This window comes from Ornithorhynchus anatinus, chromosome X3 (assembly GCF_004115215.2).
Source record: "Ornithorhynchus anatinus isolate Pmale09 chromosome X3, mOrnAna1.pri.v4, whole genome shotgun sequence".
NCBI lineage: Eukaryota > Metazoa > Chordata > Mammalia > Monotremata > Ornithorhynchidae > Ornithorhynchus > Ornithorhynchus anatinus.
The window spans coordinates 30,866,437-30,889,615 of NC_041751.1; the positions used below are offsets into that span (position 1 = coordinate 30,866,437).

The following is a 23,179-nucleotide window of genomic DNA, read 5'->3' on the forward strand; positions in this document are numbered from 1 at the left end:
ACCAGTAATCCAAAACAGGGCCAGAAGTGTTCCAGTAATCAGCCACGATATCAGGGTTCAGGTAGCCCCAAGACGAGAAGCAGTGTTGCTTAGTGGAGAGAGCCGGAGAGTCAGGAGGACTTGGGTTCTAATTCCGGCTGCGCCAGTTGCGTGCAACGTGAGCTTGGGCAAGTCACTTCTCTGTGCCTCAGTTACCTCATCTGTAAAATGGGGGTTAAGGCTGTGAGCCACATGTGGGAAAGGGACTGCATCCAACCCAATTATCTCATATCTAACCCAGTGTTTAGAACAGCGCTTGACACATGGTAAGCACTTAAATGCCATCATTATTATCCCCAGTACCTGCATCATCATAAAAATTCCTTGGGTTCACAGGTAGTCATGGAGCTCGCCTGAATCAGTGGTATTTTCTGAGCTCTTCCACCACACAGGCCACTCTACTAAGCACTTGGGAGAGTGCAATACAACAGAGACACATTTCCTGCCCACAACGAGCTTACAGTCTAGAGGGACCTAGGAGACTAAAAAGATGTCAAGATAGATATTAGTATAAGACAGTTCATTATTAGTGGTCCCCTGTTCTAATACTAACAATAATAATTATAGTATTTGTTCTGTCTCCCTGCACCCCAGTTGGGGACAAGGCTAATGTATTGTGGGGGTAAGTGCCCCTTTCATCACCTAAGAAAAGATAATATCGAGTCTTGCGACTAAGATTCGTACTTTAAAGCACTGGGTACTTTAAGGAGTCGGGGAAAGAAGGAAAATGAGCACTCCCCCCCCCAAAAAAAAAGCAACAAATATGTTCTTGAACTATGACTTCTAGCAGCTGCATTTTAAAAACAGCCATTACATTTTGCTGGGATATCTGGGAGGCCTATCCATTATGTGGGCAAACACAATCTGATTAGTATTTGTTATAAGCTCATCTTGTCTGCTTTTATTACAGACATCACCTTCAGACGTGGGGCCACTGCAGCTATTAAATCCGGAATATTTAGCTATTATTTGTAATAAATGTCAGCAGGGCTGAACTGAAGCCAGCAGGAAATGTTCAGGGCAGAAAACACACTGACATTCATTCATGCAAATTTGTACCACTAGTAGAATTAATCATAGAGAGGGAGGGGAGAACACACAATGCATTTATATTACTGGTTTGGCCAATTCTGGTTCTTCCTGAAAATGAGAGTTATAATGAATAGGCAGCAATTTGCTGACAAATAGCCCCATGTGAAGTACAGTAGGGCTAGATTAACTTTCACAAGCAGACATTTATGACGGGGTCTAAATCGACCTTCCCCTAGCTAGTGGCCTCCTGCTGCTATCCTCTTTCTTCGAGTCTAAAAGACATTTCTATATTTAATGTGGACGCCAGACCCTTCTCACCCTTAAAAGCACAGGGAAGACCTAAAAAGCCTTTCTTATCTCCAAATGTTGAACCTAGGTGGCAATAACCTAAGACAAGGTGCTTACAAGACGCTGGACTGCGGTAATGGTATCATCTACCGCATTGACGATTGAGAAATTATTGCCTTCTGAAAAGGAGGGAGTCAAAATCCATTTTAATCTGCCTCAGTGCAATCTGAGGTGAAACCCACACAACTGAATAATTTAGTCCAGTTGAATAGAAACTAATCACCATTTTTACAAAGAGCAATCCCTTGTACTGAACAATAAGGAGAATCATTTAATTTCATGAGTGATTAAAGTTAACATTGGAGAAGAATTAGCCCAGAATCTTAATTTTTATTTAATGTGAGCAAAATTCAGGATGAAAGCATAAATTTTAATCTCTCACTTTCTCGATGCATATAATCATTTAAAAAACTCCTTCGAAAGGAAACAAAAACAGCTGTAAGAAGCTGACATTAAAATTATAGGTGACTTTATAGACAGTAATTATTCTCATGGCGCTGGAGACCTATAATTTCGATTTTAAAAGTATGGTGAACGTGAGACCAAAATATGATTTGGAACAAAAACTCTTCAAATCGCATACCAGTACCGATTAAAACCGACACACTCAGTCCCAAGCAAATTGTCCACAACTATCTTAGGCTATCGCTCTAATAGCATAGCGCACAGGCTTGGAGAACAGGTCCGATAACTGTTCTTGCTGCCGCTTTAGAGAGCAAATCAATCACTGGTATTTATTGAGTGCTTACTCTGTGCAGAGCACTGTACTGAGCACTTGGGAGAGTACAGTACAACAAAGTTGGGAGACATGTGTACTGCCTACAAGGAGTTACCGGCTAGAGATGAAAAGGTAAATAGGCACCTTCAGCCTCAAGTCACATGGCTATTCTGGGAATGCAGGGCTGATGAGATTTTTCCAGTGGTCAAGCCAGTAGGACTCTGATTTCTGGCAAACCCCTCATCTCCCATCTCCCCGGATACTTGGTAGTCACCTGCCCTGACTCGGCTTTCACAGTAGAACTGTTGTCAGATCAATAGGGCCAGGTCCCTGAGAAGAGGAAGGATGACTCATAAATAAGGAGGGTACAGTATACAGGCAAGCAAGAGAACACGTTTTCAGAGAAGAATGTAGCCGGCGCTGAATAAAGATCTGTAGCCTTGACTATCTGTTACTCTCCCCCTGGGAACTAAACCTTTTTTCGCCCTCTTCTTTTGTTGCTTCTTTGAAACTAAAAAGGTATTGTCCTCAAACAACCATATCATCAGACTCCCATTCCCAAGTGGCTTAGAGACCAGGCCCAGAAATTCTAGCCTAATGCAGAAACTGGCAAGGACTCAGTCTCCAAGATACCTCTGAACCTCTCATGAGGTACTTCCCACCTGTGTTCAGAGATGATAAAGGAGAACCTAAAGAACGGAAATAAGAGAATTTAGCTTTGCCAAAACACGGTATGCAGTTCAATGCAACTTAGAGAAGCCCACGAAGAGAGACATGATTAAAGATGGGCTGCTTCTTTCTTTTCTAACTACAAAGACAATTTACGAATTGAGGTAAAAAAGACAAATCAATCTCAAAGGTGCCTCGGCCATGTCGACAGTCATTCTCTCTCTCAGCTGGCACTGGTTCTGGAATATTTAATAAAGGATGGTTTTATCCCCTAGCTTACACATGGCTGCCAGTGGGTATGAGCAGAGCACAGAACTAAAAAGCAGCATCATCAAGGTTTCATAAAATGCCTCTTTGGGGCATGTTTTCTGATTGATAAACTAGGAAATATTGATTCTTGGCATCTAAAGAGTCTTCATCAGGGCCCAGTGGAAAAACAATATTGTACTCAGGATTTCCATCATTTTCATCTTCCACCAACACTTCCCCCATCCTTCTTCCCATTGGGCCCCTCGTTTCTGAGCTTGTCTAGGGCTTCAGGCAACACACAGCTCTGGCTTCAGGCACAGCAGTTTCTGCCTTCAAGAGTTTCAACTGGCCACCCAACATTCATGAAGCAATGCAGGGTCAAACTTTTTTGTTAGTAGTATTTGTTACACGTTTCTTATGAGCCAGGCACTGTACTAAGTGTTGGGATAGATACAAGATAACTGGGCTGGACAAAGTCCCTGTCTTACACAGGGCTCAGAGTCTTAATCCTTCTTTTACAGATGAGGTGACAGGCACAGAGAAGTTAGTGACGGTAGAACCCAGGTCTGATTCCCAGGCACATGCTCTATCATTCAATAGTATTTATTGAGCGCTTACTATGTGCAGAGCACTGTACTAAGCGCTTGGGATGAACAAGTCGGCAACAGAGACAGTCCCTGCCGTTTGACGGGCTTACAGTCTAATCGGGGGAGACGGACAGACAAGAACAATGGCAATAAATAGAGTCAAGGGGAAGAACATCTCGTAAAAACAATGGCAACTAAATAGAATCGAGGCGATGTACAATTCATTAACAAAATAAATAGGGTAACGAAAATATATACAGTTGAGCGGACGAGTACAGTGCTGTGGGGATGGGAAGGGAGAGGTGGAGGAGCAGAGGGAAAAGGGGAAAAAGAGGGTTAAGCTGCGGAGAGGTAAAGGGGGGATGGCAGAGGGAGTAGAGGGAGAAGAGGAGCTCAGTCTGGGAACGCCTCTTGGAGGAGGTGAGTTTTAAGTAGAGTTTTGAAGAGGGAAAGAGAATCAATTTGGCGGAGGTGAAGAGGGAGGGCGTTCCGGGACCGCGGGAGGACGTGACCCAGGGGTCGACGGTGGGATAGGCGAGACCGAGGGACGGTGAGGAGGTGGGCGGCAGAGGAGCAGAGCGTGCGGGGTGGGTGGTAGAAAGAGAGAAGGGAGGAGAGGTAGGAAGGGGCAAGGTGATGGAGAGCCTTGAAGCCTAGAGTGAGGAGTTTCCATTAGGCCACATTGCTTCTCCCAACCCCTCCATAACCCCCAAGCTAAATTCCTGCAGGATGAGATCTACAGCAGGCTGCAATTCAAAGCAAAGGAGAACAGGAACCAAGATGTCATTATTATTTGGCTCACTGGTTCTAAATATGTATTTAAAAAACCCAACTAATTTAACTATGGGATTAGATTTTGGCTCAGCATCTGCCATTTCCATTTTCTTCTCTCAAGCCCAAAACGCCATTATTTGGGAAAATATATAGCTCCATATCATAGCAGGAGTGCATCTTTTTAGTTCTCAACCAAGCAAATTGGTGCTTATGTCATTATATTCTTAAACACCCAAGGCCCTACAATATGCTGCGGGCTATATAAAACATCTGAACGGCTTCTGTTGGGCACATTCAATCTTCCAGACAAAGGTGCCGTTTGGTGCCCTTAGGCTGAAATGCCCCAAATGGAACATTATTCACCTCCCATATGGCAACAGAGTGACTACAACCCTGAGGAGAATAAAGCCCAAAATGTTGGGTGCAGACTAAGTTGCTTGAAAAAGTCAAATCTAATTGTTCCCCCCATGAAAATAATGTACAGTTGATCTATTTTTCACATGCACTGGGTAATTTGGGGGTTATAGTATCTATAATGACCTGTTCCTCTTTTCAGGCGTTTGAATATACATTGTCACTTTTTCTGCCCATATGTATAAATTTAAACAAATACATAACAAAAATTCTGAAGCGTCTGTTTTCCATATTTATCTCTTGCCTATGTCTGCTTAGATTCTTTTTAAAAGGCACCGCGTGAGAAATGTTCACATCTCAGATTTTAATTACCTGAAATCCTTTTCTCCTTATTGATTACCAAGAGCAAAGCAGCTTTCTACATTAACCTTTCAAAATGTCCAATTTAATTTATGAATACAATATTTTTTCAGCTCTGTCTGTATGGATGATGCATACTGCTTTATATAGCCATTATAAAAAGAAGGTTTTAATTATATGGCAGAAATGTGCTTGGGATCGAGAATTGAGAGAGTTCACCAGTAGGACTGCCCGATAATTTGCAGCACCTGTGAAGCGACTGAATCTTCGGTAGCTAGTGCATGCTTGTCAAAGGTAGGGGAAATTTGTTTGGACATCAACTGTGATTAAGTCAGTTACGTAATCTCTCTTAATCGCTGCTTTTGTTTCCTAGATTTGAAAACAAAAGCTCCATTATACAGGCTTCCACAAACAGATCAAACTTTGGCTTGAAGCCTGGAGGCCCTCTGTATAGGCCAGAAGGTGCTATGGCTGACAGGCCAACTTCAAGTCATTGGAATTAGGGATTTCTGTTTATGCCAAGCACTATGATGCTTCTGGGAAACCTTGTGGTTGCTGAACCAATGCTGCCTAATTTCAGCCTCGCTTCTCTGGTGCCCGCAACAATCCGTTTCCTCCATTTTCATTTTTCGAAGGTTCGCGTAGCGACTGCACTCGGCCCCAGTGGAACCCAAACATTCTCCAACACTTGAAATCGGGAAAAAAAAGTTAAATCAAAGTCAAATAAAGAGAAGTCCTAGAAAGCTTTAGTGAAGTCCATGGAGGTAATAAAACCTGTCTTTAAACAAAAATATTGACTCAGCTATTGAAAATAAATGCCAGCTTAATATGCCTAACATTTTATCATGGGCTCCCAAGGCTGTGAAAGCAAAGAATAAGTTCTTCTTCCGAACGCTGCTAAAGGCAAATCTTTGAAAAACCAAACATTGTGACATGTTCTTAAATAGCATGCCATTGTGTTGATCGTTACATTTGGTATAACATAATGCCTGCATGTTCATTAAGCCCACATTTTGCAATTAAGGTGCATATGTTTTTCCTCTCCAAATGTCTGAAAGCCAGGTGGAACAAGTCAATAGCGTTAGTGACATTGAGCATCTCGAAAACAATGCTGAAGCCTAACTCTGTATTTTGCATAGTCTGCCTATTATATAGAAAACTGAATTGCCGATATGTCCTTTTGTGTAAAGCTGTAAAAGCTTAGAAGATCCTAGCAAATGCTGGCTATGTAGCTGCTAAGGTACATGAAGCAGATGTCTACAATTATCCTGTTAAAAAGCTTCATTGTAAAAGACCCTTCAAATAAAGCACGAATGCCTGTAATTGTACATTAATTGGCTTGATTCCTTTCCAGAGGTCTACCAGAGCAAAGCTTTCCTGACTTGCTGTGTTTCAAACCATATCTTGCACTAAAAATATGTTTTTCATTTTTTTCTTAATGCTTTCTGTATTTTGCTTTACATGTTTTACACAAGAACCCTGCAAAATATCCCCAGTCTTCCTAGGACAGTTTTCCTTAATCCTTTACTTTGGTTTTTAAAGGAAGACACACAAAGATGGAAAGGATAAAATCAAAGTTTAATTTCCATTTCAGGCTGGGATGGAATGCACAACTGGAAAAAAAAAGTAAAAAAGGAGGCCTAGGCAAATTACCCACCACTCACATGGCAAGCTTCAGCTTATTGGATATATGAGAACCTGCTTACTGTTGTCACTGGAATGTCAGATCTCAAGAATCTGAAGGAAAAAAAATATTTACTAACAGATTCCTGGAAAGCTAAAGTTGTGATGCCCTCCAGAAATGCCTCAAGGAATGCCTTGCTATATGAGTCTGAAAATAATGTCAGAAAGAGCTAATTAGCTAAGTCTACCCCTTGAGCCTAGTGACAAGAAAAAGTCAAAACAAGCATTGATTTGCAATTGCTCCTGATTTGGTCCGCCTGTGAATGAAGCCAGGAGGATTGCTTTAAAGTGCTATTTTTGACAGCTAACGTACCCCAAAAGTGAAATGCATGCCTTTGGGACAGAGTAAGGTGAGGAAATAGTTGTACAATATATCTGGGGGGCATTTGGCTTCCGGTTCAGGGCGGGGAGTCGAGCTGCTTTTAGAAACACTTCATGAAACTCACTCACTTGGGTGCTCAGGGGGTTTTAAGTATAATCCACCAAAGCATTTTCTGCTTGCTTCCACCTCTGGGCTCCTTTTTATTAGAACCCAAATGCCTCTCCCTGGGGTATCTCTTTCAAAACGTCCCACCAATGTCGTGGTGAAAATAAGTTGCCTGAAGCTCATTTGAGAAGTTAGGAATGGCCTTACTTGATAGGGAAAAGTTTCAGAAAAGTGCAGAAGGAAATATTTACTGCCCTTTGGTGATAGCTGATTTTCCACTTCTGCTTTGTCCCTGGTATTTACCAATGAGGGTTTGAAGCCCACATTATCTTTCTAGTTCTCTATCAGGAATTCAGTGGCATTTACTAAGCATCACCACGTGCAACCAATCACTGGTAATTGTTGAGGGCTTATTCCTTGCAGAACACGGTACTAAGCACTGGAGAGAGCACAATATAGTTACTAGACATGATCCCTGCCTTCAAGGAGCTTACAGTCTAGCAAAAGAGACAAATATTAACGAATTACACATAGGGAAGGCATCAGATGAGACAGTATACGAACATAAGTCCTGGGGTTGGGGGAGTGGGAATGGACTCAAGTGCACCGGTGATAACAATAATACTGTTTTTATTAAGTGCTTCCTAGGTACCAAACGCTGTACTAAGCACTGAGGTAGATACAAAATAAGCACACTGGATGCGATCTTTGTCCCGCTTGGGCCTCACAAACTTAGAGGGAGGGAGAAGAGATTTTCTTGCCAATTAAAGATGAGGTAACTATTACAACCCACCCCCCACCCTCTGCTCCCCTAGCACCAGCTCAGATCACTGTGCCCTCATCTCATCTATCTCACCACCAAACCCTTTCCCACTCTTCTCCCCCTAGCCTGGAACTCCCTCCCCATTCATATACGCCAAACTCTCTCCACATTCTCAGGATTGTTCAGGTCACATCTCCTCCAAGAGGTCTTCCCTGATTAAGCCCTCTTTTCCCCAGCTCCCTCTCCCTTCTGCGTTGTCTATTTGGATCTGTGCCCATGGGCATTTGATAGTCACCACCACCCAAGTCCACAGCACCTATGTACATATCTTTAAGTTATACATTAGATATTATTTATTCATATTTTTTGTCTTTCCCTTTAGACTGTAAGCTCGTTGTGGGCATGGAACCTATCTGCTAATTCTATTGTATTGTACTCTCCCTAGCACTCAGTACAGTGTTCTGCATATAGTAAGTGCTCAATAAATACCACCAATTGATTGATTCCCCAAGGTTACACAGTAGGCAAGAACTAGGACTCAGTTCCACTGACCCCTAGGCCGTGCCCTTTCCACTTCATCATGCTGCAGATGAGCAGCAGAGCCGGAATTAAAACCCAGGTCCTCTTACTCCCAGCCCATGCTCTCTGCTAGGCCACACTGCTTCTCCACTGGTTCTTCTTGCATCTACCCTAGTGCTTAATACAGTGTTTGGCAAAAAGTAAGCACTTAAAGACCATAGAAAAATAGACTTTTGTTGTGAGGAGATACCGGAGGACCTGGGCAACAGTACCAAGCAGCCCTGCCAGTTCCCTTGACTACCCTCTGCCACTTGTCTGCTGTGTGACCTTGGACAAGTCACTTAACTTCTCTGTGCCTCAGTTACCTCAGCTGTAAAATGGAGATTAAAAGTGTGACCCCTACATGGGACAACATGATTACCCTGCATCTTCCCCAGTGCTTAGAACAGTGCTTAGCACATAGTAAGCGCTTAACAAATATCATAATTATTATTATTACCCAACCTGTGGGACCCTGAATATTTCATGTTGTCTGCATTTTCACTGTTTCGTCTTTCTCTGCATGTCTGGCCCTAAATCCCTCCCCAATTTATTCTTAGCTAATGAACCCCTTGAGGGTCTGGGACCATGTCTAATTCCCATCCAGCTGTGTACTTTTTCGCTCAACACGTGTTAGTGCAGTAAGTCTTAATAAATAGTATGAATACCACTAGTACTGCCAAATTAAATTTCAGTACTTTTTTTGGAAATAACCATGTTGAATATAACCATTTTACTTAGATTCCACCTTCAGCATAAGCAACTAGCAGAATGCTATGTGTCCCACAAAAACCCAAACACTTGTGAACTGACTCCATTTACACACCACTTTCCTGAAATACCAACTACCTACCAGTCCTTTAAGGTTGAATAATCATCAAACTGATGAAAATCATTTGAATAGTTTTTGCTTGCAAGAATGCAACTAAAAGGAATCAAATTGGGATGATAGATGAAGATTTTGGAAAATATTAATTTTTCCTGATCAGGAGCAGTTACTGTAAGATAAAATTTGACATGATGTTTGTGTAACAGCTGTAGGACGACGACACTCCATTTTGCAGATGGGTACAATTAAATGCACTCATTTTTAATAGTATTTAAGCGCTTACTCTATGTCAAGCACTGTTCTAAATGTTGGGGTAGATGGAAGTTTATCAAGTTGGACACCGTCCCTGTCCCATATTCATTCAATAATATTTATACTGAGCGCCTACTATGTGCAGAGCACTGTACTAAGCACTTGGAATGCACAATTCGGCAACAGATAGAGACAATCCCTGCCCATTGACGGGCTCAACAGTCTAATCAGGGGTGACAGTGTAATCCCACATGAGGCTCACAGTTCAAATTGGAGGGAGGAGGGTTTAATCCCCATTTTACAGATGAGGTAATAGAGGCACAAAAAGATTAGATGACTTGACCAAGATCATAAAGCAAGCAAGTGGCAGAACCAGAAGCAGAACACAGGTCCTCCGACTCCCAGGCCAATTCTCTTTATGCTAGGTCATGCTGCTTCTTATATAATTAGCACTAGAGGGTTGTGCTAACTGCATCTAGAGTCTCCCGCTGTTATTATTATGTACCTGTTAAACAAACGCTAAGCACATGTGCTGTTCCCCAAAACCTGATAATAACCACCCTTTAACTTGCCTGTTCAATATCAGATTTTAACACAAAAACTTTTCCAGCTAGGATCGAAGTGGAAAAACCTTCCAGAACCATCACAGGGAGAAGGAGGAAATTCAAAAACTGTTGTCTGTAGAACTAAGGGAGCTAGACACTTGGACAGTGATGCAACCATTTCTAAACCAATTTGATTTTCAAGAAGTTAGTGTCCCATCCTTGGGTCTTACTTCATCCTTCACCCCCGTGGCTCTGCTGTGGACCTGAAGGGAAGTCATATCTCTAATGCTGTCATCCAAATCTTCTGATGTAATTATAGTCTTGTGATTCAGTTACCAATCTTTGATTCAATTATATGATCCTAATGTCTCATCCTATAGCCTGAGGCCACTGATTCAATTGGCAAAGCTAGAGGGGAAAGGGAAAGGAGGGAGGGAGGAAGAAAAGTGGCTGACCCACTATAAGAAGCATAATTTGGGATTTGAATACTTGGAATAATGGAACAGCCTATTGATAGTCTTGCCTCAACAGCATTTAAGTTAGGACCATGAAACCCAGCGACCAACTTCAGGATACTATGGCTAACACTAATGTCATGTTTTTGTTGGGATTTGTTCTCATGAGAGAAGTCTGATTTGTATTCTGGCTAAAATGATTCAATTGTTTCTTATATTTATCCAGATTTTTGCTGTTGTTTTATAAAAATTCTCCATGCCAGGGCTAGAGTCCAAGAAAGGCTGGTTAAAAGCAACAAACTGGGAATTGAAGGCCCAGGATTTGATTTCCAGTAGTTTTTCTTTAATTTTGTTACCTGGGGAACACATTATAAGCCCAGCACATTGCTCCATCCATGTCAATTTGTTCTATGGTCAGACATAAGGAAGGAATACTTCCAAACCCAAGACTTGCAATTTCCTTCTTTTAATGCTTGCTACCCAGCAAAAGACTGGTCAGCAGTGCAACAGATGGCAAACATTCAAATGATCTTTACCCATGTCATTTGCTTTCTTCAACACAGGATTAGAACACAGCTCATATTAAAATACAGCTCATATTAATTGCTCTTGCTAGTGGGTCTCAAAAATTGACATGCACCACTGTTTTTCATACCTCCCAATCTCTTAAAATGGCATATATTAAACTACAAAACCTATAGGTGAACAGGAAGAGGGTTAATATTACCTTCACCCTTTCCTTCCGCTGCCTCCCCTTGAGTATAGAGAAGGAGGAGTCTGGATAGGGCACGCCAGAATTTCTCTCTTCCCCTCCTTAAAAGTCTAGAAAATAGAATCTGAACCCTTGGCGATATATCGGTCTTCCCCACAGTGGAATCCAGAGCTTAGATGGTCTGGTAACTCATTTGTTCGAAATAAAGCACCCATCCCTGAAGCTGTTTTCCATGTCTTACAACCAGTTGACCAATGTATTGCTGCTTTAGCAGATAACTATTAAATTTCTCCTACCCACCTTTTCATAGTAAGTAATCAGTAGCTCTCCAAGCCACAGTTATTTAATCCACAGTTGTTTTATCCACCTTCTACCTGTAGGCAGCTCAGGATTGCTCAGCTGCAGGTTTGCTTCAGTCATGGAGGACACCCTTTTAAATGTGGTGGCTCATAGATCTGGGGGATGGAAACTACCCAGCAAATTTGGCTATCCTGAAAAGTTCATCAAGATTCTGAGACAATTTCATGACAGCACAGTTGGCCTGGTCAGTGTTGAGGTTGCCCTATGTGGGCCATTCCCCACTTCCAATGGAGTAAAAGAGGGATGTGTAAGCCCGTTGTGGGCAGGGAAGGTGTCTACCAACTCTGTTGTCTTAACACTTGGGAGAGGACAAGTACAGCGTTCTCCAAACAGTAAGCGCTCAGTATCGATTGATATGTAGTGGTCCCTGTCCTGTTCAACTTATTCTACACAAGTATACTTCAAGATCCAACAAGAAACTGGGATGCAGGTATTAGAATACACTTCCACACCGCTGGGAAACTGCCAACTCAACAGTTCTAGAAATCCAGAGTCCTGGAAATGGTCATTAAAGAATGGCTGTCTGCAATGTCTGTGCTCTGGGAGGTACATAGCCAAGAAAATGTGAAAACCATCGTAATCCACTTCACTGAAGCAGCCAGGCATTACAGGTTGACAATAAGTGTAAAGAAAACCAAGGTGATGAAACCAAGGTGAAGCCATACACACGACCAAGAATGTATATTGGTAACAAAAAGCTACATGCTGTCACAGGTTTGTTACCTAGGCAACACACTGGCCAATGTCAATGCTAGACAAGGAAGTAGAAAGCCAAATCAAGTAGGCCAGCACATTCTTTGGGAGACTGTCACACTCCAGACCAAACTAAAGGTCTTCCAAGCTGTCGTGCCGTGCCACTTTCCCTCCCACCCCCACAGTACATTTGTATATATCTGTAATTTATTTATATTAATGTCTGTCTCACCCTTTAGACAGTAAGCTCACTGTGGTTTGGGAATGTCTGTTTATTGTTATATTATACTTTGTCGAGCGTTTAATACAGTGGTCTTCACAGAATAAGCACTCAATAGATACGATTGAATGAATAAATAAGAACTGGACCCAACTCAGGTGGCATGACCGACTCCTTGAGAGTTCCACCAGGGCCACTTACTGGTCGTATTAAATATCAAATCCAAGCTAAGGCCACAAACAATTAAGTTCTAGAACACAGTCAATCTATTAGCATCAAATCTATGCTCACCTTAACACAGGTAAGCTAGATGGGATGCTTGAGGAGAATGAGCAACAGCAGAATACCCGAACAGCTGCGGCATGGAAAGCTGAAACGGGAATTACAAAAGCGAGGATGACAGAGAGAACGTTTTAGGAATGCAAGGAAAACCTAGCCTCAAAGCTGCCACCCATCTGAAAACCGGGAGACGATGGCAGAACAATGGCAGACCAGCATGGGATACTGCTATTGAAAAAGGAATGGCTCTTTTTGAGCAAAAGCTTCATAAAAATTAAATACCAAAAGGAAAATAGCGTTAGGCACTATCATATTGCAAACAAGGGACAACCTTTTTATGATTATTATCTTAATGGTATTTAAGTGCTTACTCTGTGCCAAGCACTGTTTACAATATGACTGGGACTGGGGATCCCACATTGGTCTTTTCAGCCACCATGCACCATCAGTGGTATCTTCAGTCCATCAATCAATGGCATTTATTGAGTGCTTTCTATGTACAAAGCACTGTACTAAATGCTTGGGAGAATATAGTGGAGTCATTTATTCAATTGTATTGATTGGGCGCTTACTGTATGCAGAGCACCACACTAAGTACTTGGTAGAGTGCAATACAACAATAAACAGGCACATTCCCTGCCCACAATGAGCTTACAGTCTAGGGGGGAGCAGTGAAGAAAGACATTAATATAAATTACTGATATGTACATAAGTGCTGTGGGGCTGGGAGGGGAGTAAGGAAGTAAGTCAGGGAAAGGAGTAAGTCAGGGTGATGCAGAAGGGAGTGGGAGAAGAAAGGGGGGGCTTAGTCGTGGCTCAGTGGAAAGAGCCTGGGCTTCGGAGTCAGAGGTAATGAGTTTGAATCCCAGCTCTGCCACGTCAGCTGTGTGACTGTGGGCAAGTCACTTAACTTCTCTGTGCCTCAGTTACCTCATCTGTAAAATGGGGTTTAACTGTGAGCCTCATGTGGGACAACCCGATTACCCTGTATCTACCCCAGCGCTTAGAACAGTGCTCGGCACATAGTAAGCGCTTAACAAATACCAACATTATTATTAGTCAGGGAAGGCCTCTTGGAGGAGATGGGCCTTCAGTAAGGCTTTAAAAGGCGGGGAGAATAATTGTCTGTAGGATTTGAGGAGGGAAGGCACTCCGGGCCAGAGGCTGGATGTGGGCGGGGGTCGGCGGCGAGATAGGAGAGATCGGGGCACGGTGAAAAGAGTCGGTAGATCCGATCCTGTCTTCAAGGAGCTTACAATTTAGTGGAGCAGACAGACCTTAAAATAAGTTTCAGATAGGCGAAGTAGCAGAGAATGAGAATACGAAGGACATAGATCGATAGATATTGCTTTTGTAAAACCTGATTCTAGAAGGAGGATGAAGCAGTTATTGCAGGTGTAAGTTTCTCAGACAAGCAATATGTTGTGCATTAGGATGACTCTCAAATCTATATCTCCAGTCTTGTCCTTTCACCTTCTCTTTAGTCTCATATTTCTTTCTGTTTCCAGGACATCTTTTATTGAATGTCTCAACCTCCATCTCAAAATTAATGTCAGAAACTGAACTCCTTGTATTTCTCCATAATCCCTCTCATCCTCCTATATTGCTCATCATTTTGAAAATCACCACTAGTTCCCTGTCCCTTAAGCTTACAACTTTGGAATCAACTTTGACTCCTCTCTCCCCTTCAGACCTCACATCCAATATATCACCATAACCTGCCTTTTTTCCTCAGTAATATTTCTCAGCTCCACCAATCTAGTAGACTATTGTAGCAGCCTCCTTCCTTGGGGCGCTGCCTACGGCCTCTCCCCATTCCATTAGAAACCACACGAAGCAGCAGAATCATCCTTCTAAAGTGTGGGTCTGATCACTTCATTCTCCTCAAAAGCCTAATGCTGGATCCCTGTCATGGCTCACATCAAATTAAAACTCTGAACCCTGGACTTCCAAGCTCTCCAACCAGAGATTCCCTCAAATCTAGCTGCCCCTTTCTCCTCCCATACTCCAAATTGTGCCCTCCATTCTTCCCAAGCAGACATCTTCTCAGTGCCCCTCAGATAACTCTCTCACCTCTGATCCATCACCCATACCTTTCTCCCACTTCGAGAAGCAGTGTGGCTTAGTGGAAAGAGCATGGGCTTGGGAGTCAGAGGGCATGAGTTCAAATCCTGACTCCGCCACATGTCTGCTGAGTGACCTTGGGCAAGGCATTTAATTTCTCTGTGCCTCAGTTACCTCAACTGTAAAATGGGGATTAAGACTGTGAGCCCCACATGGGACAAACTTATTATATTGTATATACCCCAGTGCTTAAAACAGTGCTTGGCACATAGTAAGTGCTTAACAGATACCATTATTGTTATTATGCCACTCTCCCATCTTCCCTAAACCACTTTTCTTCCATCTTCAAATTCCTATGCAAAATCCACCTCCTTCCTATGTGATGCTTCTTCCTACTCAACTCACCCAACTGCCTTAGACCTGCTAATTCTTTCAGCTTCCTTGGCACATCTATATCGCTGTAAGTTTACCTATACATTTCTGTTATTTATTATACTGTGTATTTAATTGTACTTTTGTTTTTAATTTTTGCACATCTCCCAAATTAAATTATAAGCTTCACTGGAATAAAGACCACATCTCCTTTTATAATTCCTTCCATCTCCTTCGACATTCCTTCGGCACAGTACCTTACACATAATTAGAGCTCGATAAATATTTATTAATAATTATGATATTAACAGTGGCCAGGGTTAGGTAAGTTAGGACTAACTAACTTAAAGGGCAGTGTCCCCTTTGAAGAGATAGACAAGCTGACAAAGTCTGCCTTGCAGTGACCATTTTGAGAAACTGTATTTAGGACATTATCTTCATAATCAATCAATGGTATTTATTGAGCACTCACTATGTGCAGAGGACTGTACTAAGCAGCTGGCAGGCATGTTCCCTGCGCAAAGTCTAGAGGGAGAGATATACATTAATATAATTTATTGCCCTTCTTGGTCTTCCTCTGTTTTGATACAGGTGGTTTCTGAGCCTTCAGAACTGCTTTCCTCTGACTGAAGTCTTATATGTGATCATGTGTGTGCCTTTTCTCTCATTCCCCAGACTGTAAGCTCCTGTAGGCAGAGAATGTGCCTGTTACATTGTTATATTGGACTTTCCCAAGTGCTTAGTACAGTGCTCTGCACACAGTAAGTGCTCAGTACAATTGAATGAATATACAGCAAGATACAACTCCAATGAGAACTTGCCTCCGATGCCTTTTAGTTTTGTCCAACTTCAGTTCCAGAAAGAGGTAGACCAAATAAAGATAGTTCAAAGAAGATATGGCTGGTCATGTAGCAAAGTGATTAATCACAGGTTTGTCAACAGGAGTCTCTTTCCCTCACCCCCACCAACGGTCTGGGAGAGGTGGAGGAAATTAAAAACTGTCATCATTTACAAGTCCCCGAGGCAGATCGCAGGGAGCAAGGCTGTATCTAGCATGAGAGATAAGGGAATGAAGCAAGAGAAAGCCGGTTTCTTTATCAAAAGTATTTTTTTTACACGGGCTTTCAAAAAAAAAAGAAAGAAAAGGAAAAAAAAAGGTATCACTTCAAACCCCCAAAGGATGAACTATTTCCTCCGTATTTAACACTAGGGGGAGGGGATTACTAATTTTTTTCTCTTCCAGTAAGAAGCCTCTACTCATCAGTCATTATCAGTAATACTCACTGAGGGCTTACTGAGTGCAAAGAGTGGCCATGTCCATGAGGGAGCATGATTTTGGAGGGTAGTGAAGCCCCCCTGCCCCGCCCATACATGCCCAAGGAAAACCCTTGGGCTGCAGCCCAGGTAGCCCCTGATGATTCCCATGACAGAGTAAACTTTGATGTGACTTGGAGCCTGCTGCTGCAGTACCATATTCTATAGTTTCACTTTTGAAAATCCTATTGACTTTCTTGATCCAATTTCCAATTGTTTCTTCTCTTTTATAGAAGCCAAATCGGCAGAAAATTTAATAAGAATTTGAAAGTATTTTATAGACTCCATAGGCTATCAGTCCTAAAAACTGTTTCTTTAGCCAGCCACTGATAGGAGATCAGTGGCTCCTCATCTTCCCACCCAAACCTGATAGGAGATATTAGACTTTTTGCCGTAATTCAGCATGAAAAGGCTGAAAAGCATTAGGGTTGAATTCATACAAGGCTTTTCTCCTTTAAGATTGCACCATCATGGGGCTTCCCGATTCGTGACTGGAATACTCTAGACGGTGAGCTCGTAGTGGGCAGGGCATTTGTCAGTTATATTGTACTCTTCAAACCGCTTAGTAGAGTGCCCTGCGCACAGTAAGCACTCAATTAATGATTAATAAGAGCACACTACAAAGCACTTGGGAGAATACAAGATAACGGAGTTGGTAGACATGATCCCTGCCTACAACAAGCTTCCAGTCTAGAGAGAGCTTCCCTCACCTCACTGCTAGCTGGCCTGGCTTCAGAGAACTAAGTTGAGGGCTCCCCGCTAAGAAGCGGGGTAGAAGGAACACGACTGGAGTTGTCTAATAGTCAATATGCTATCTATCAATAAGGGCAAAGTATTGGCATCGAAGTTTCTGGGACAGGTCAAGGGGTACGTATGGCTCCAGGAAAAAAAAAACCACCACCGTCTTGTTCTACATAAGATAATCCCTGTCAATATTTCCTTGGGCTTCAAGTTCCACTTCACCTATACACAACTGAATCCAAAATTACCACCAAAATATACCTGAGCCCTTGCAGGGAACTAGATAGGATAAGAGTATTTATCTCTTTATCCCCAATAAAAACAGCTGGCTGCTTAAAGGATTTCTCTGGTGTAGGATGCTCCATGATCTCAATGTTATTCAAGCTGAAAGTCAATCCATAGCGTTATGCTGACTTAGAAGAAAAGTCCACCGTGTGTGTGTGTGTGAAACCCTTCTTGTGTGTGGGCTTCTTGAGCAGAGTTGTTGACAGTGAGGAATTCCCCTAGGACTGCCTCATGCCCTTTCAGGCTGCCTGCAGACTGAGGAAGTAGAATACTTCCCCCAAGAGGGGAAATTTACCATCAGGCTCACAGCTGCATTCCCAAGAATAGCTACATAAAATTAATTCGGTAAAATGGGACCCCTGGCTTCACTCTGGCAGCAATGGGAAATAGATCAGATAAGATCCCATCACCTCAAGCACAGTCCGCTAGCCTGGCAGGGGAACAGATTAAGGAACTTGAGTCTAAATCCCTTCTACTCTACCTGTAGGTAGAGGCTTTGAACAGAAATAAATACAACTCTTCCATGTTCTCTCCCTCCCACAAGATATGTGCTTAAACACCCCTTACTGACTCTAATAAATGTAAAGGTTATAATGGTGAGCTTCCCACTGACACTTCTCAGCTCAAGGCTAAGCAAACCATCTTCCTAGGAGTTCACAAACACTGTAAGGATTGAGCAGTGTGAAAAGACCAGCTAGAAGATTCTTCTGACATGCCCAGGAGTTGTGTCCTTTGAATTCATTTCATGCTGTATCTGTTTCCCTGTACTAATACTAGCTGGCATTTTCTACAAGCTTTTTCAAGTCCCATTATGTTTGTAAAAGACTCTTAGACTATTAGAAATCATTTACATCGCTTTGATTCTAAACCTACAGATATGGCCTGCTGCAGAAAAGAGCAAGGATGAGACACTAGTGCGGGGAAGATTCAATAAGATACGATGATCTGTCACTGCAAATGAATTCGTGGTTGTTAATGTTTCATTGTTATTCTAGCAGTGTCTTTTTGTCCCCTCCCATTGTAATTCTCTTGGATAATCTCGGAGTCATTGGAATCATCAAGAACTTCTGATCATTACCGCAGGTATCTCCACGGTGCCCACAGACTCCACACATACTTAAGTATGACAAAAAGTTTAGAAACCTTCAAAAATGGCAGTAGTGTTAACCAGTGTAATTTGCCACTGGTAGCACTAAGCATGTGAACATAACCAAGCGTGCTCCTGTTAATGGGGGTGGGGGGTGTAGCATGCCCACTAGACTCATCAGAAGTGTCCATTTGTCATGAGGGAACACTGCAAATGCCCTAAGAGTGCACCTGGTCATCTCTACGCAGATGACACGCAGATCTACATCTCCACCCCTGTCCTCTCCCCCTCCCTTCAGGCTCGCATCTCCTCCTGCCTCCAGGACATCTCCACCTGGATGTCGGCCCGCCACCTAAAACTCAACATGAGCGAGACTGAGCTCCTCATCTTCCCACCCAAACCTGGTCCTCTCCCAGACTTTTCTATCACCGTGGATGGCACGACCATCCTTCCCATCTCTCAGGCTCGCAATCTCGGTGTCATCCTTGACTCGTCTCTCTCGTTCACCCCACACATCCTATCCGTTACCGAGACCTGCCGGTTTCACCTCTACAATATTGCCAAGATCCGCCCTTTCCTCTCCACCCAAACGGCTACCTTACTGCTACGGGCTCTCGTTATATCCCGGCTAGACTACTGTGTCAGCCTTCTCCCTGACCTCCCTTCCTCCTCTCTCGCCCCGCTCCAGTCTATTCTTCACTCCGCTGCCCGGCTCATCTTCCTGCAGAAACGATCTGGGCATGTCACTCCCCTTCTTAAACAACTCCAGTGGTTGCCTATCAACCTCCGCTCCAAACAAAAACTCCTCACTCTAGGCTTCGAGGCTCTACATCACCTTGCCCCTTCCTACCTCTCCTCCCTTCTCTCTTTCTACCGCCCACCCCACACGCTCCACTCCTCTGCCGCCCACCTCCTCACCGTCCCTCGGTCACGCCTATCCTGCCGTCGACCCCCGGGCCACGTCCTCCCGCGGTCCTGGAACGCCCTCCCTCCTCACTTCCGCCAAACTGATTCTCTGCCCCTCTTCAAAACCCTACTTAAAACTCACCTCCTCCAAGAGGCCTTCCCAGACTGAGCTCCTCTTCTCCCTCTACTCCCTCTACCACCCCCCCTTCACCTCTCCGCAGCTAAACCCTCTTTTCCCCCTTTCCCTCTGCTCTTCCCCCTCTCCCTTCCCATCCCCTCAGCACTGTACTCATCCGCTTAACTGTATATATTTCCATTACCCTATTTATTTTGTTAATGAATTGTACATTGCCTTGATTCTATTTAGTTGCCATTGTTTTTATGAGATGTTCTTCCCCTTGACTCTATTTATTGCCATTGTTCTCGTCTGTCCGTCTCCCCCGATTAGACCGTAAGCCCGTCAAACGGCAGGGACTGTATCTGTTTCCGACTTGTTCATTCCAAGCGCTTAGTACAGTGCTCTGCACATAGTAAGCACTCAATAAATACTATTGAATGAATGAATGAACCTGGTATCTACCCCTAGGATGACCCTTCCCCACCTTCTCATTTCTTTCACACCATGAAGAGGACACAGAGCCCTGAATACCTCTAGGACTACTTTGGGAACCTCACCACAGAAATCCCCTGCAGCAATATGTATGGAAGGCAAAGATTTCTACATTTACCTCTGCCTGTCACCATTCCAGCAGTTAGCTCGCCAGATAAATACTCTTATGTACTGAATAGATAAATTCTAATCTCCTGGAGGTTCAAACAGAAGGCAACAAAGAATAGTACACAGTGTGTTTGGTTTCATGGTCTTGACTGCAGAAAAGCATTTCCCCTGGAGGAGAAGCAGGAATGCTTGCCAAGAGAGGGAAAGCAAAACGAGTTATCCTCTTCCCACCCTCAGGGTAGCAGCCTATCCTAAGGACATGGAAAGACACTCTGGACACCCTCATGTCCCCTAACAAGGGATGGAGGAAATTCCCCTCTGAGTACAGCCCTGATGGTGCAAAGTGAACTGTGGATAGAAAAGAGCCAGTGGCAGCAGGAGAGCTGAAAAGATTCTTGGTCAAATGGCTACGTCTGTGATTACTCTTCAGAAGTTGGAAACATCACGTGGATGTGGCCTTTCTTTACTTTCGCCTTTGGCACCTCTAAAAACCATGGGCTGCTGCTACTGCCCTGGGGATTCTTCCCAAGAAGAGGAGTAATCCTTTCCTCATCCTCAGAATGCCCCAGAACGAACCACTCCTGCCCCCAAAGGGGAGAATCGAGCTGACGGAATTACAGTGCCGTTACTTTCCTCTAAGTAGACTACCACTAAAAATGAGAATTTTGCTCCAGGTAAAGAGAAAACTCTTAAAAAGCTGCCTTTTTCCAAGAAGACTGAGTAGCAGAAACTGTGTTTCATTTCCCAACTTCAAAATGTGTAAAACTCTAAACCCCATCCCCTGAGTTAGTCATTAGAGATAATGCATCAGGTCCCCTCCTGCTTTTTAGTAATAAAAGGGATGCAGGATGCCAGGGAGACAGGAGTAAATTGCTCATTTTGGGTTTGTGCTTCAACTCTTCCAAGTCACTAAAATGCCATTTGGTAAATTACATCTGCCAGTTCTCTGAACTTGGATCAACACCAGGCATGTGTATCCAAGCATTCTATGTTATCTGTCCTGGAAATCCTTTTCCCCAAACTCTGTTTAGATAGTATATGTGGCCCATAATGAAATCAAAAGAGGGAGAGACCGCAAACACACTGTTTGCAATTGTCTTAAAGAGCAAGTGGTTTGTGCACTTTAGTGGGGGCATGACTCTAAGATCGTTCCTTCAGCAAGAATGCTTTTGGTAAGGAAAAAACAACAAAAAGAATCAATAAATGGTATTTATTGAGCACTTTGTTACACTGCACTCTCCTCTGCTGTGCACAGAGTCGGTAGACATGTTCCCTGCCCACCAGGGGCTTAAGGTTTAGAGAGGGAAACCGACATTAAAATGTCACAGATATGCACCTAAATGCTGTGGGACTGAGGGAAGGGTGAATAGCAAGTGCTTAAAGAGGACAGATCTAAATCCGAAGGCAACACAGAAGGGAGAGGGTGTGGGGGAAATGAGGGCTTAGTCGGGGAAGCCCTCATGGAAGAGATGAGATTTTAATAAGACTTTGAAGGTGGGTAGGGAGTTCCAAGCCAGGTGGAGGACATGGGCAAGGGGTCAGTGGAGAAACACACAACATTCCCAGAGAGGGAGTCTGTGAAAGAAACTGAGAAGGAACAACCAGAACGACCAGAGAACCAGGAGAGGACAGTGTCAGTGAAGCCAAATTTAGCCAGTTTCTACGGAGTGAAGAGAGTGGAAGCCAGGTTGGAGGGAGTCAAAAAGAGAACTGGGGGAGAGGAAGTGGAGGCAGCAGGTGTCGACAACTCACTCAAGGAGTTAGAGAGGAATGGTAGGAGGGAGATGGGGAGATAATGGGGGGCGGGGGGGGTGGTCAAGGGAAGAGTGTTTTGGTTTGTTTAAGGAGAGGGAGGCATGAGCTTGTCTGAAAGCAGTGGGGAAGAAGCCATTGCAAAGAGAACAGCTGAAGATGGTGGTCAAGGAGAGAAGAAGGAATGGTGTAAACGTTTTGTTAAGGTGCAGAGACATGGTGTCAGGACATTTGTGTTCATTGCTTTGAATATGCATCTATGAACAGTTGGTGAAATGGGAGGAATCCATTCAAATTTTACAAAATCAACAGATATGCAGGCCTAAAGATTTTTTCAAACTAATCTGAAGGGTCGGTCAACTTCAGAACTTGAAACATTTGTTAAATATTCCTCCCAAGGCTGCGGGAGTGTAACACAAAGTGTATTGGCTGCAATACAGCAATTACATTAAATAGCACCAACTTTGTTCTTGGGAGAACACACCAATCAAAATCTTTTATACAAAGACAAAATGTCATCTTTTCACATCCTCCCGCACAGCCTCAAAAATGGTGTCTCCTTTTATTTTACATTTTCTCCACACAATCATAAATCTACTCACATGATGAGAAAAATAATCTGAAAATAACAGAAGATTTAGAGTGCTGACTCCCTAGTTTCAGAATGTAAGGTACAACATATTCCCCAAGAATAAACCAGTAGTATAATCCACTTTGTTTAAAAAGGAAATGGTATTCTAAAATACAGCTGCATCGAATAAATGATGAATATTCAACATTCAGGAAAATGACAAATTTATCTTCACTTACGCATTTTTTTGACAATCTAGCATTCAAATTATTAACGACTATTCTTTCATTTTCTTTCTGCGGGATGCTTTTTCATGCCCTTTCCTTGACATCGTACATGACTACCTAGGTTTTCTTTTTTTTTCCCAAAATTCTGATTACCCAAATTATTAAATTCCTTACCCAGAGAAATCATCGCAATGATAAGCTTGAAGAAGTTTGTAATTTGATTTACAAATTTTTCC

At 43.1% G+C, this 23,179-nt stretch overlaps 1 long non-coding RNA gene across 1 annotated transcript in view; it reads right to left on the reverse strand.

Annotated features, from left to right (window-relative positions):
- LOC103171396 overlaps nt 1–23,179 on the reverse strand; it is a 102,044-nt gene that overhangs the window by 49,036 nt on the left and 29,829 nt on the right. The gene's annotated exons all lie outside the window — the stretch shown is intronic.